The sequence below is a fragment of the Scatophagus argus genome, chromosome 19 (assembly GCF_020382885.2).
Source record: "Scatophagus argus isolate fScaArg1 chromosome 19, fScaArg1.pri, whole genome shotgun sequence".
NCBI classification, from domain to species: domain Eukaryota; kingdom Metazoa; phylum Chordata; class Actinopteri; family Scatophagidae; genus Scatophagus; species Scatophagus argus.
In genome coordinates this window covers 16,004,136-16,019,039 of record NC_058511.1, presented here as the reverse complement: position 1 = coordinate 16,019,039, position 14,904 = coordinate 16,004,136, and the positions used below count along the sequence as shown (strand labels likewise).

Sequence of the window (14,904 nt, the reverse complement as noted above, 5' to 3'; positions counted from 1 at the left end):
AATGTTCTTGCAAGGCTTTAGATGGGGGAAATAAAAAAATCCAAAAGTGTTTTCTCCATATTCTTTTCTCTAATTTCTGCAAACAGGCTAGACAAAGAAGTTTGTCTAAATAAAATTTCTTGTAAGGTATGACATCTGATTTAAGTCAGGATATCTGATTACAGAATAAGTAACCAAGCCTAAAAATCTGATCAAACATTCAAAACCAACTTGGATAGTTAATTCATGAATTACTAATTTCAATTTGTTTTTCGGTGTTTTTAAAGGATTGTTCTACCTTTAAAAACATCATTATTTGATGTTTTTCCTTGTCATATGATAATAAACTCAGTATCTTTCAGAACAAAACAAGCAATTTGAATGTGCTAACTCTGACTTTGGGAGACGTTGAGAAATTTATAACATAATAATGGAGGATAATATAATAATAATGGCAGGGACTTTAATAAGGATGAGATAAAAAATGAGGTTAAAAATAGAGATATGATAGCAAAAATAAAGAGTGTGAATATATTTTGTCACTGAAACCACAAGCACAAATGTGAACACAAAGGTGCTCACCTCCTCTTCTAACAGTGAAACCTAAAACAAACATTTTCACACCAGTTTAGTATCAGCTGCATTGTATTTCCTCATAGATCCACTGTATGTACTTTTACCAGTATCATACATAATTCAGCTCGCAGTCTGAGAATCGTTTGCTTTGAATTCACCAACTCTATGTTCATTTCCAAGACTTTCCCAGATGGGAAACAGATCTTACGACAAGGGAACCAGAAAGGAAATGATAAATGAAGGAAAGGCACGGATGGAGCTTCAGATCAATGCAAATCCTGAGCTCTGTTTATTGTTGTAGGTGCTGGGGTTTTGTTAAAGAAAGACTGGACTTGATCACAGAAGCAAGAAGCCTGATAAATACATCTGTGTTTGACACCTGGCTGACCTGTTGGACATGCACTTGTGAGTGTTAACATGAAAGGTTATTTTTTCTGTAACAGATATCCAAATTCATGGATTTTTTTTCACCCTGTGCCTGAAAGTTGCTTTTTTTTTGCTTCTTCTTTCTTACTGGATTTCCTAAAGATCTCTACCAGCAGCAAGTCTTTTTTTTTCTTTTTCATTGTGTAAAGAATTGTAACTAAACAATTACTGTTGCTTTGACACAGACAATTTGTGTTTGGCCGCTCCTGGAAAGCACTGTTTTCTTCTGCCTCGGAAAAATGACTATTGAGTTTCCTTTGTTGAGAAGTGGGTAAGTAAGGAGTTGAAGCCTAGAGGGACATGTGTATTCATAACAGCAGCGCCTCTTTTCTTTTAGTCAGTATTGTCTGGTGTGGTGGATCCTCTTTGCTCTATTGTCTTGTGAGTTCCGCTGGTGGTCTGTCATGTAAACAGCTCTCAAAGGGGAACCTTCTCCACTCTTCTTTTCAAAAGCGCTCTATTTTTTTTACTCAGCCTGTGTCTCATTCTGTGGTCGTCTTCTTGACTGTCTGCCTGTCGCCGTCTCTTCTTACCCCCATCCCTTCTCTTTCTGTTTTTCCACCTCCACCATGCACCCACTCACCCAAGTGTCCTGGCTCTAACCATTACTGGCAGTGGATCTGTCCCTTTGCAGAGCCAATAGTGTATTGGGATTTTAAGTGCCAGTGGGGAAGGAAGGACCCTGCTGGCTTGTCAGTGTCTCTGACCCCTCTGTCACAATGGGTCCCATTCCCCTCCCACTCATTTCCCTGCCAAGCTGGGAAGAGTAAATATTTATCAGCCCCCACAACAATGGCCAGCTCAGAGGAGAAAGAGACTTTGACCAGAGCTCATGCAAGGCCTGTATGCAGGGCTGGTGTCAGATGGGGTGTGAAGATGGGCTGCAGGAAGATTAAGACGGAGCCTGTTAATATTGTGGAGAAGTACATTCTCCAAGTTAGTGGCTATATTGCTTCACCAAAACTGTCCTGTGTTCTGACACTGAAAATACTGAAAATAAGGCCTGTTAGTGGAAAGACAGACAAGTTTGTTTACACGTAAGACTGCACATTTAGTTCTTGGTTGAATGTCAAAGTAAAGAAAAAGAAGAGTCTTCAAAAACAAAGTTTATTGGGAAAAAGAATTGCATTATGATTTTAACCTCAAATCATATTTAGTATTTGAACTCTGTATCTTTTCAACCACACTATTGGTTTGGCTACAGGGATGGTGGTGTTGGTCGGTCGGTCACACTGGTCACACTGCTTTGTTGTAAACTCTTGATGTCATCTGTTGGTTTGTGGACTAGTGTTTGAAGTTTCTAGTTTTGCATTATGACTGTCGTCATCTTCTTTTTTATTTTTTTCTTTGGAGTCAGAAGTGACCATAATTGGACAACAGAGTGGAACTTGGGAGGATACTGATCGGATCTGATTGAGAACCCACTGGTGTAGCCAATCACAAGGAATCCATGTTATGAAGCATGTCCTGATTTATTGTCTGTTTAATGTAAATGGGACCATAATTTAATAATTTACAAACTGAACAAACTGAAGACTTGAAACTAGCGACTGAGACCATAAATTCATTAGGAAACTGTTTACTGAGGTGATAAATCAAGTGGGAAGTCAGCTCATTTTCTCATATGCTTACATGCTATCCAAATTCTTTTGAAACCAGTGGAGTAGCCTTCTGCTGGCCATTAGAAAAAGTGCAGGTTTAAGGCACTTCTACATTGACTTTACATTTGGCTCTGGTTGTATGGAAACAGGCAGCACTGAAGAGGGTTATTGTTCCTTGCATCAAATACTACCACTCTCTGAGCGACACTAACGGCCCATATACCTGGCATCTGGTCCTGAGGCTGGCAAGTAGAAAGACTGTACATTGCGCAGAGTGCATGTGTACAGATAGAAAGGAAAATAATAAGGGCTCACTAAAAGATCACAAAATGATATGAGCCATGTTTTCAAGCCATACCGTGAAGCATTTCAAAGTGTTTCATGTCACATTGCTTTCAGGAATGTGACAAGAAGAGTATAGCCCATCACGGCTCAGGGAACAGGAGAGTCACTGCAAACATTTGCAACTAAAAGCAATCTCTATCAGTGTGTTTAGGCAGCACTGTTGTTGCAGCTGTAGGAAGATGAAGTAGAAATACCTCAAATTCATCCAGCACAGAATGTCATGTAACATACGATTAAGGAAACACCTGCTTAAATGACTAACACAGTATATTACAAACAGGTGCTTCCTCACAGTTTGAGGGATAATTAGGCGGTTAAATATTCTTGATGGTCGTGTATAGAAATGCTGGATGGGTTCTGTTACTAAATGTCCGGGACAGTTTTTTTTTGTCCAACCCTCTGATGATCAAGTAGGAAATAAGACTAAAGTCATCTTGCCAGAATAGGTTGCAGTCCATAATCCCTTTCACACAATTTATTACAATAAATAAATAAATCTTTGTGCAAGAGGAGTTTGCAGCAGAGCTTTGCTGAGTGATGAGAGCAAACTGATGGAGGCTGACACTACTTGGACCAGAAGCTGACGTAATGCTGCACCACAGAATCCTGCCATTCTCTAATATGAGATATGAACCCATTGCCTCTCTTTTGGCTGCTGTCTGTTAACTCTTATCTGTAATGGTCCAGTTTCATAAGCACAATTCTTCTTTTTTTTTTTTTTAGTTAATGAAAATTTACAGCCCATGGACAAATAAAGTTGTTTATACAAAGGCAACGAGCATATCTAATCAAGGACATCAGCTTGTTGGCATGCTCCGTCTCTCTGTCGGTCTGTTGCCTGACTGCCAGAAAGACACATTTGACTTAGACTCTGTGGTTTTAAGACTGTCTTTGTTAAAAATGCATGATGAGTGGGCCCTTTTCAGCCGTAAGTAGAATTATTCCACTACTATTATACATTTATGGTAAGGCTGTAACTGTAAAACTCAGTCTTGTTTGTTTACTCACATCAACCAGCTTATTGATAGAATGTTGAGAAAATAAACTAATCCAAAAAAGCCACATATGAAAATAAAGACTCTAACATAGTCATTGATATTAAATGTGGCATGTTTTCAGAGACTGTCGAAAAGCCTTGGGTGCAGATATCAGGGACACTCAGTGGACTGGAGGTGTGTCTTCTATGCAAGAACATCTTGTTTGCAAGTTGTGCCTACATGCTGTACAATACAACAGGAAGAAGATGTGCCCTAAATCACATGATGAATGCAGCCACTTTTATTGAGTCGGTACAAGCACAGACTTGATAAATCAGGCAAAAACATGTGAGAATCCTTCTTCCCCACTGGCTTAAAAAAAGCTACAGGCAACTATGTAGAAGATTGTCCATATTCACTGTAATTTAGCATGAACTGGAAACTGCGGGCAGTTGTGACTGGAGTCCTGCTGTGATCGCTGCCCTATGTGGACCTTCTTTTTGGTTGCCATGTTGTTTGTGAAAGCACACAGCAATTTAAATTTCAGCCAACTTAAGACTTTGCAGAGCTGGATCCACACCAGTTCCAAAGCTGCAGATATCACTGGTGCACCTCTGCTCCTCCCATTATTATTCCTTTTGGGGGAGGCCCATTGACCCAGAGCATGATGTAATTCCATAAGCCTGTCACTAATAATTTCCCCCTCATTTTTAATGACGCCAAGATTAATGCCAGAACGAGACTGGGCCCCTGCCATATTCAGGGTGTGGAATTAACCCCCTCCCCCCGCCTGCTTTTACAGCAATTTTACTCTGTTTATAAATATTTATGTACATACACAGACAGCTAATAAAGTCAGCGTTGGCCAAAGAAAACGGGACAACTTTCCACTTATTTTCATTTTTTGAGCATTACTGTTCCTCCCTGCCGCCCTGCTTACCAGTGCCAAAAAACTGTACCCACCATTTGACTCATAATAATAATAACAACTTGTTTTTTCACATAAGAAAGAGAAGAAAAATTGCAAACAGACTTTTGATCCAGTGAGGTATGTGTGTACATGCCTGGCCAGTGGGGAGACAAACATGCTTTCATGTGTCCGCACTTAATGTCTACTGTGCAAGCGGTGGCATGGACAGAGAAGGGGCTGAGGGAAGCTGCACACACAGATACACTCCTGCACATGCCCGCACGTTTTCATGCAGCCTCAGCCATGTACACTGTGTCACACACACACACCTGTACACACACAGACACCTGTAGGCCCTTTCTTCCCTCGTGGTACTGTATCAGTTTTCCGTTTGATGTGAGTTTGTTTTTGGTGGTTGAGCCTCAGTGGCCGCGGAGGAGTCAGATGTTGCGTGAAGTGGATGAGCTGTCAGGAGGAGAAAGGGGTGCCATTATTGTTTCAGTATAGTTTGTTTGTTCTTAAAGATAGTCTCTTTGATGATCGGAAAGATTGCGTACAGCAAGTTTTGGGAACAACTCTCATTTTCTCTCATTATTTGTTTCCTCTTTTTACTTTTTTTTTTTACACACTTTTACTGTACTCCATGCACAGTATTACCATCAACTGTGTATGTGTGAGATAGACGGGAGTACTCGTATGGGATTATTTCCCGGGTCCATTTGTCAAAGCACACATTTATCATTGAACCTACTGGTGTCAGACCTGCTGCTTTCCCACCGCGTCTCTTTTACACTGTGCTGGTACTCGCTTTGACACTGAACACCTGACCGGACACCCACAGGCACACACACACACACACACACACACACACACACACACACACAGTCAGCCATTCACTCTTTGTATATAAAAATCATGCACACACACATTTACACACAATAACCAGCTTTCTGTGAGAACCAGACACAAAAGCTAAATTAATTCAGATTAATGACTCCGGCTGAGAGACAGTTTACAGTCCCAGCCCTGCATGTCGAGATGAATTCTTTACATCCATTTTTTTAAGTTGCTTTGTCATTTTCCCTTTTCTTCTTTGCCATGATTTACTTTGGGCTGTTACATCTTACTGCCTCCGGACCCAAAATGCACTACAGGCTTGTTTCTGTTCAGTCCCTGCAGTGTGTTTCAGTAATGAGACCAGATTCCACTGCACATATTTTTACCATTTGCATTGTGCTTAAATTATAATGAACCCAAACCATGAAGTTAGACAGCATCCTTCTGTTGCTTCTCAACCTGATTGGCTATTCTCTGAGCTGCCTGTGAAAATACTCTGTGGCATTTTGGTCTCCCTTACCCTACTTTCCTCTTGCACTTTTCATGTGGAGTTTGATCTTTTCTTTGTTTTAACTTTACTGCATTACTCACCTGCAATAACTTTAAAATCTTAAAAATGCCTTATAATTCATTTTTTGCTTGCCTTTACCTCACTGTCTCCCCTAAAAGAAATTGTTCAGTTTTGGTGGAAAGTAGCCCTTTGACCTGTGCTCACAGCCTGGCTCAGGCTTAACCAACTGGAGATGTTATCACAACACTTGGATAATAATTCCATTCAAAATCAATTGCTAATTGAATGAATAGATAAGAGGGGTCTATTTTCAGTCTTTTGCTCCCGTCTGCTACCAAACCATTGACCAAGCACTACGCTTAGCCTATTTTGAGAATAACAAGTAAAGGGGAGGCGGAGTGCTCCATTGTGTTGTTAGTGTTTCCAGCAGTGGAGAGCAGTTTCTTTGCTGCACCGTTAGCTCCAGGGAAAGCCTTCACTCTCCAGAGGAAACATATCAAGAACTGAGTAATTTTCCTCACCATACAGTTGGTTTAAGTTGATTTAATGCTGCTGTGTGTGTGGGTCAGCTGGTCTTGTTTGTTATTGCTGATGGCTACACCATTAACATTTATTTGTGGGTGCCGAAGATGATGTCGAAAGTTCACAATCTACCTCTCCTTTGTCTCTCATAGGCTATTATTGAGTCATTAAATCAAAACAGACTTGCAACCTCTGCCTTTGTGAAGATGAATTACAAGGATTGTGTCCAATAATCACACAATATGCATGATATATGCTGGCTGTGTTCACATCTGTACATATATGTGTCTGGTCAGCACGCATCACGTCACTTCCTTGAAGCCCCAAAACACTGCACACTTCTAGAGGCTCATAAGTGATGACTGCAAGAAATGAGTTTTGTATGAGTCTATACATTGAAATTCTGGCACGTTATACCTCTTAATAATGCAATTAAATGGTAATCAGTCATCAACATTGCTGCAATTACTTTTCAGTTATCTCACTAGCCACAACTGAGAGAGGAAAATGAGCGAGGGAATTAAAGGCAGAACATGTGAGACAGAGGGATGGATATGAGGAGATGTGTTGTGTGTGTGTGTGTGTGTGTGTGTGTGTGTGTGTGTGTGTGTGTGTGTGTGTGTGTACATGTGCACATGATGTGGAGTGGAGAGCAGCTGCAGAGGCCCTGGTTCCTGTCTCGCTGGTGCGCACGTCTCCGCACAAGTTCCTCCACACACACACTGAACGTTAAATACATACAGTTAGGATCATAAATATGTTGACAGTGATGTAGTTTTTATAATGTTGGCTATTTATGCCACCTCAGGATTTGAAATCAAATGATCAAGATGCAACTCCAGCTTTAATTTATGGGGTTGAACAAAAGTGTCATATGAAATATTTAGTAACTGCAAAAATATTTATACACAGTTCCCTGTTCTAAGTGGCTCAAATGTAACTGGACAAATGAGCATAATCATAACTAAAATGTTATAAAAAATGTCACATCATTGTGAACAGTAAGTGCCTGAAGTCTGGAGGACATGGATGTCACCACATGCTGGGTTTCCTCTTTTGTGATGCTTGTTTGTGGGTCTTTTTGCTAGCTACTTCTTTGCTCTAAAAAATACATATACGTATATTCACACTGCCTCCATCATGTTTTATAGCTGAAGTGGGATGCTTCGGCTCATGAGCCATTCCAAGGCTCTTCTGTAATTTTTCTTCCCATCGTTTGGGAACATGTTGATCTTAGTTTCATCTGATTGCTGTTCCAAAACTGGGCTGGCTAATCTGGCTTTTTTCATTCTTGAGGCTTATTGATGATTTGCACCTTGTGATGAACCTTCTCTGTTTTGCTCTCACGAAGTCTACTCTTGATGGTAGACTTGTTCTTTACTTGGCTGGGCTTTAACATGGAAATATTCCTCCCCCACTGTTGTCTGTTGTGAACGTCTAGGCCTTTTTTGTATTGCCGATCTCAATAGTGGGTTCTTTTGTGTTTTTGTTGCTTTTGCAGCCAAAAGATGGCCTGTTGCGCTTACATTGAAACTGCATGTTGTGGATTCACAATGGCACACTTATAATCACCTTTTGCTGCTTAACTGATAAAGAAGCAGCCCACACCTGTCCATGAAACAGTCAGCTGTCCAAGTACTTTGGTTTTTTGAAAGAGAGGGAGCAGCATCTTTAAGAGCTGTAATTTGTAAATTTGGATGTGACTACCTTAATCAAAGCTAAGTCTGCACTTTAAACTCAATCTTTTTGTGACTCTAAGTGTATATAAACAGCAAAAATAACAAAACTCGTGTCAGTGTCCAAATACCCTACATATGAACCTAAATGTACATGTCTCATGCACGTAAGAACCCTGTCACTTGTTTTCTGCCTCATGTCCCAGTGTCATGAACAGCATTACAACGTCATCCAGGGAAGAATATGAGGATTTAGCGTAACAATATAGTAAATTGTGTATAAATTACATTTGTCTATCTAACATACATGTAGATCAGCTATTTGGAGCCAGAAATCCTTTGCACTGAGTCTAACTCTAACTACCCCCCAACCCTTCGAGGGCCCTCCAAGAGCCCATTTGTCCTTCAGTGAGATGACACAGGATGAAATCACTCCATTTGGCACCAGCATCTTTGTTTCAGGCACCGTGGTGATGTGCCAAAGGCTATGTTCTCACAGCAGAGCATTCTGCCCAGTCCTCTATGAGAGGGACATGGCCATAAAAACTGAAGTATCTTCTTTGTAGCACAACAAATTGCAGTGTAGGACAGAGCGTGCCAAACTCAAGCTGGGCAGGAAACAATTTTTTCTTGTCTGTTATCCATGAGGGATATTGCTCTATTCAATTCTCTATTCTATTACAGTTTCACTAGCCAAGTACACCTCAGCTGAACAGGGTATGACTGGAAACTGATGGCTGTACTTGAGATGGCAAAACCTTTCAGCGTTTGATTGGTGGGAGTTGTAGGGTTTAACTCAAATTGGTAGATCCATTTGTTATTTGTTATATGAAAAACTGGCATTCATTTGTCCGATTGAATCTTCTCCCTCTTTTTTATTAGCATCAGTTAATGTACAAAACATTCAGATGGCCATTCAACTTAATAGCACATATGTAGCATTTTTTAAGTGGAGGTGCCTTGCCCAGCAGGTGACTGATCCATCGCAGCATACTTTTGCTTCACAGGAATTAATCAGAGCAGCACTTGGCAATGTTCAAAAAATTAGAGAAAACCTTCTGCTAACTAATCTACTGTGAGAAAACAGATTTGACAAAAGATTATCTAATGCTTTGTTTATTAAAAGCCTGAAACAGACTCAGAAACAGAAATTCTCTTGGTACACACAGTAGAAACAATGTAGCACAAACAGAAACAGATTTTTTGGCGCAGCTTGGGATTTGACATTTTGAGTCAGACTCATGTAACAATATGAGCTCTTACAGTTTTTAAGACACTTTTCTAAGTGTAGTATTAGCTCTTAACAGTATCCCACAAGTCTTTTAGTCATTTGTGGTGTTTTCAGCCGGGTGGAATAAGATACCAATAGCAACAAAACAGACAGTCAGTATTATAAATGTGTTTGTGGTGCCCTGTCTGATATTCTCCTGATCGGTCACAAATAAGAGTGATGTGCTGTATGAAAAATACTGCAGTGGATAAGATCTGAACACTCAATGGAAAACATTCCCACGCAAAACAGCGGAAAAGAACATGTGATGAACGTCCTGTGAAGTAAAGTTTAGTTCATATATTAAGCTCATTTGTTCGTGATAAGGTCTAGGCATGGACATCCTTGAAGAGAAGATGATGACTTGGATGGTGAAAGGGCTTTGAAGTAGCCTGGAAGTCAGAGAATCTCTTGTCTCCTTGTCTACAGTTCAGCTGCAGACTGCGGCGATACTGCGCCGACACTACAGTTTCAATATTTCTCGTATGTCTGGAGTTTATATTTGGAGAAAGAAAGGGAGAGTGTTTTATCTTATTTCCTCTCAGCCACTCCCGCCCTCATCTGTCCCCCTCACCATAATGCCCTTTCCATCCTTCTTTCTCACAGCTTGTTCCCGTAAACCTTCATTTTGTCCCTCCTCACCTCTCCACCTCTATCTCACTACTCCTGACTGCAAAAGGTTTATGGCAGCAGGATGTGATCTCATACCACCTCCAGCATTTTCAACCTCACAAAAAAATGTCATGATTTTTTTCCCCCTTTTTTCCTCCCTGAGGCTATCGAGTCCCTCACCCTCAGAGGCCACAGGAGAAATTTAACACACAGATGCGATCTTGCAAGTTTATAACAACAAGTTTTTCTCCAGACCCATTTCTGCTCTGGACACTAAATGGCAGACCATCATGCGCTCTGATATTCATGCCTTTGCCTGCTGCCTTCAAATGCCTCAAATGTTATTTTAATTCAAGTCCTCTAAATTTGTTGTGTACCTGCCTCTGTGTTCACCTGTGAGGTTTGTTTTAGAGGTGAAAATCGGGTACTCTTCAACCAGACATCATGCAACTGGTGTAAATGGTGTAAATGTTAATTCTAAGCCATGTAATTGCTAATAAACTGTAGGTTGATGCGCTGTTGATTTAACAAAAACATTACAAATGCTAATTAAATATCTGAATTGGTAGCCTGAAGCACTAACCGCACTGAAAAGTATTTATTGATAGACTTGGAACATCAAGCTGCATTTGGACCACATAAACATTACCGGGGAATTTGGGGAATATTCACTGTGCTCAACAGTAACTGACTCATTGGCATTTTAACCAGAAAATGGCAGGATGTGGTCTTTAAGAGACACCAACATTCTGCATTACAAAGCCCAGAGCCAAAATCATTTTAGCACACAGACATGAAACACATTTTCATATAATTCAGTAGATATATGTATAGTATCGTCACATTTTGAAGTTTTTTTTTTTTTTTTTTTACAACTGTCAGACTAATTGAGTAATTAAAACTGCTAATTCTTTTAATGATGCCAGTTTGCCAAAATTTAAACACAAACTCAAAACTAAAGCTCATAAGGAAACTATTCAGAAAGGTTGTTTACTCACAAATTGCAGCAGAAATGACGGGGACCATTTGCTTTCCTCAACAGAACAAATTATGCCATTGCAATCTTGTATATATACAAGATTGCAATGGCATAATTTGTTCTGTATATATGTATATATTTTGTTTTGTTTTGTTGTTTTTTTGTTATTTAGTGAATATGTGTATGTTGGCATAAAAAAATGGACACATTTGCCCAAAATTATACAGTATCCTGATTGTCCATACTGTGATTTTACTATGTTGGTGTTTTCTGTGCACACGCCACCTATTGCACGTCTGTTCGTCGTGGTTCGTCGTGGCAGAGAGTTCCCTTTTCTGTTTCTCTTCCTGAAGATTGTACCTTATTTTATCTTGTTAAATTCTTTTTTCAATCAAGGGTGAGGATAGATAGATAGATTGTGTCGTATGCTGCACAGATGTGCAAATTTGTGATTTGTGATATTGGGTTGTCAAAAGAAAACTTACTCGACTTGATTCCTGCTCCCTTGCCAGAGGTTGGGACGCGCGCACACACACACACACACACACACACACACACACACACACACGCATATAAAGTGTTTGTTGAACAGGGCTGGGGGTTGCTGAGTGTATAAAGGCTTCTGGCTTTGTGTATGTTTGGGCAGTTGCTCAAAGGCTGTTCTCCTTATGAGCAAGCGCTAACTTTGGTCTCCTCAAAGAGGAACTCTCTTCCATTAATTCTCACACACAAACATCTGTCCACCAAATTCCTCCTAAACAGCCCTTTGTGTGAATTGTCTCTCTTCTTTGCATGTCCATCCATCTGCCTCTTAGCCTTTGCTCCTTCTGACTTTCCCTCTTTCCTCAGTGACCAATTTCCCTGTTTGTGTCCGAGATCAAAAACCAGAACTCTGCTCAAACAAATCAAGATCTCTTTTTTCCCTGTCTGTTCTGCAGTTGGCAAACTTCTTCTGCTGTTCCCTCTCTTCTTGATAAGAACCGTACATTTGACTACCACCACTTCTTTACTTTCCCCTCCTGTCTTGGTTCATCCCTCTCCTCCCAACTTTTCTCCCTTTGAAAGACAACAGAAAGAAGAACTTTGATTGAACTGTGTCTTTTCCCACACTGGAAGTTGCACTGGAGAAAAGGGAAGAGGGAGAGTTGGAGTGGAGGGGCAAGAACAAGAGGGATGATCTGTGTCAAAGAACGACATAAAGGTCCTCTCAAGTCGCCGGCACCATGTAAAATCCTCAGGAAAACAGCCATAATTAGATGGCTGAGCCCTGTTTTGTGCCAAAAGTGTTCATGTTGTGATGTGATAAAGCAACAGCAGTGAAACAACAGGCCTCTGTTTCTAATTTTTAACTTCATCTGGTTCTTCTGCCAGATTATTGCAGCTGGCCACACTTAATGGCCAATATTAAGGACATTCCTGTCAGCCTCAGCTGAACTTTGAACATGCTAAATATAATGCCTGCTAAACATCAGTTGTTGGCATTGTCATTGTGAGCATGTTAGCATGCTGACGTTAGCATTTAGCTCAACCTGATAGCACACTAACATCTGTTCTTTAATTGTCTTCTGATCCCACAGACTGGGGCATCCTGACCGCCATGTTGGGACCTACTCCTCTCATGTAATTGAAAATAAAAATGGCAATAATGAAAACCAACATTAATAACTGATTTACAGAATTACTTACCGTGGAAACATGAACTGTGCATGTGAATAGTTCCATTAATTACGCATTCCTCTCTCACTGCTGGATACATTCTCACTATTATTAGCAATTCAGTTAACTTGTCACTTGCATTACAGTTTAATTTTTCTTTTTCTTTTTAATTAGATAATTTCAGCTTGGTTCTGGGCTGTTTGTAATCTTTTTACTCTGCATTGGTTTATTTTTTCAATTTGTTTTGGAATCTTCCCACATTAAAATCATTTCAACATCCACGAATCATCAAGTATCCTTGCCTTTGTGTTTTGCACCTGCCAACCATTGTGAGTCAAACACGTGCATGTGATGTCATTCACACCTTCGAGCTGCCAGTCAACACCTCGGAGAAGAATGTTGACTAGAAGTGCAGCTAAACCGCTCTGCCAATCTCTTATAGTTCGGGCCAAGCGTTTTCACTTTTTTTTCCCCTCACTCTTGTGTCCGACATTTTCTTTTATCTCTGTGTTGTGTGTGAAAGGAAATGATAAGAAACAGACAGATATGTCATCTGGATACAGCATGTCTCTGCACAACCACACCAACATGGCTGCTCCTCCATTCACTTCAGAGTGGCTTGACTCCTGTGCTCCAAATCTGTAGAGTGGATAATATCAGACATTTATGTTTAACATGTATGTCCTGTTTGTTGCAGGGCAGTTGTTAACCTTTACTGCCATACCAGGAGTATTATAAATCTGATCAGCAGAATGATGCCTGGGTCACATGAGCATTTAAAAAAGCAAAGGGTCAAAATCACTTTATTTCAGTGTCTTTCTATCACTGGATTTGCTTGTGGAGTCTAAATAGTTTTCACTGGTACTTTCACATAAAAAGTTTTCATGTTGGCCAATTGACAACCTCACCAGTGCTGACCTTTGGGGAAACCGAGAACCTCGGGGTTACTAACTACCAGGCTAACTACCGGCTAATATCAGGCTAAAGAGGGGAATGATAGCTAGGAGGCTAACATTACAGTTTACACTAACGTAAGAGGCACAGTAGCTAGTGTCAGCGAGGGAGCCACCGCCACCTAATGATGTCAGTTGTAGTTTGTGTAGGAAAGAGAACATGCATGTGTTGAAATGAGTAAAGCAGATTTAGGGAGTGCCCTTTCATTTAGCCCATTCACTAGGCCCTTCCGGTATCACAAAGCATCTTACAGTATATACCCTCATGAATCTTACATACAATAAACTATTTGATCAGATTTTACAGTATACAACAGAGGAGCAGAAATGAAATTCAACTATTTGAAAAGCCTCCTGTTCCCAAATTTGAGTGCAGGGTAAGTCGGACATTGGTTTTCAGTTGAGTTTTAGCCATTCCTCAGCCCCCTCGGGTCCTTATGGGCAGACGTCAGGGGGCTCAGCGCTAATCGGGTGGGAGATGTCCGTCTTCACCATCAAGGTGTCGAAGGGATAGGGTTACCCTGGTTTCCGCATCTCAGATCTAGAGAATCCAGGGAGCAATGTGAGCACTGCCGCCAGTATGCTTTTTTCCCCCTCAGTCTCTTATTCATTCAGTCAGTTCCAGTCACAGCCTTTTCTTTTTCTTTGTTCATTCAATTGTCAACATATACTCAAGCACTCTTGATTCAATTTTTATGCACTCTTTCAGTTCTCCCTTCTTTTTTCAAGGTCCCCCTGTTTCCTTTTCATTCTTATTAGCCAGACATTATCACATGCAGGAGTAGCTGCAATGCTCTGAGGGCTTCTAGGATTACCTGCTGCCTTCCTGCATTTATGTCGAAGCACATTACAATCCAGCATCTGAAGGCTCTGCTATTAGATCACTGTTAATGTGCTTTCAAATCACACAACGAGTTGGATCATGTTTAAACCTACAGGATGAAGCCTTTTGTGGAGTTTCTTTCTCTCCTGTTTTCTTCTCTTTTTCGCAGCTGTTTGAGGTTTTATGCCCTTCTCTCTGTGTTGGACAGAGAGAAAACAACAGTTTGCTGTTTGTGCTGCTTGTCTGCTATT

The 14,904-nt window shown here is 40.5% G+C and overlaps 1 protein-coding gene across 4 annotated transcripts in view; it reads left to right on the top strand.

Annotated features, from left to right (window-relative positions):
- disp1 (dispatched homolog 1 (Drosophila)) overlaps positions 1–14,904 on the top strand; it is a 71,188-nt gene that overhangs the window by 26,430 nt on the left and 29,854 nt on the right. The window contains exon 4 of one of the 4 annotated variants that reach the window (XM_046372373.1): positions 857–960. The exons of the other annotated variants lie outside the window; for them this stretch is intronic. The gene's annotated coding sequence lies outside the window, so the exon portion shown is untranslated. The remainder of the gene's footprint in view (positions 1–856; positions 961–14,904) is intronic. 4 annotated transcript variants of the gene reach the window in all.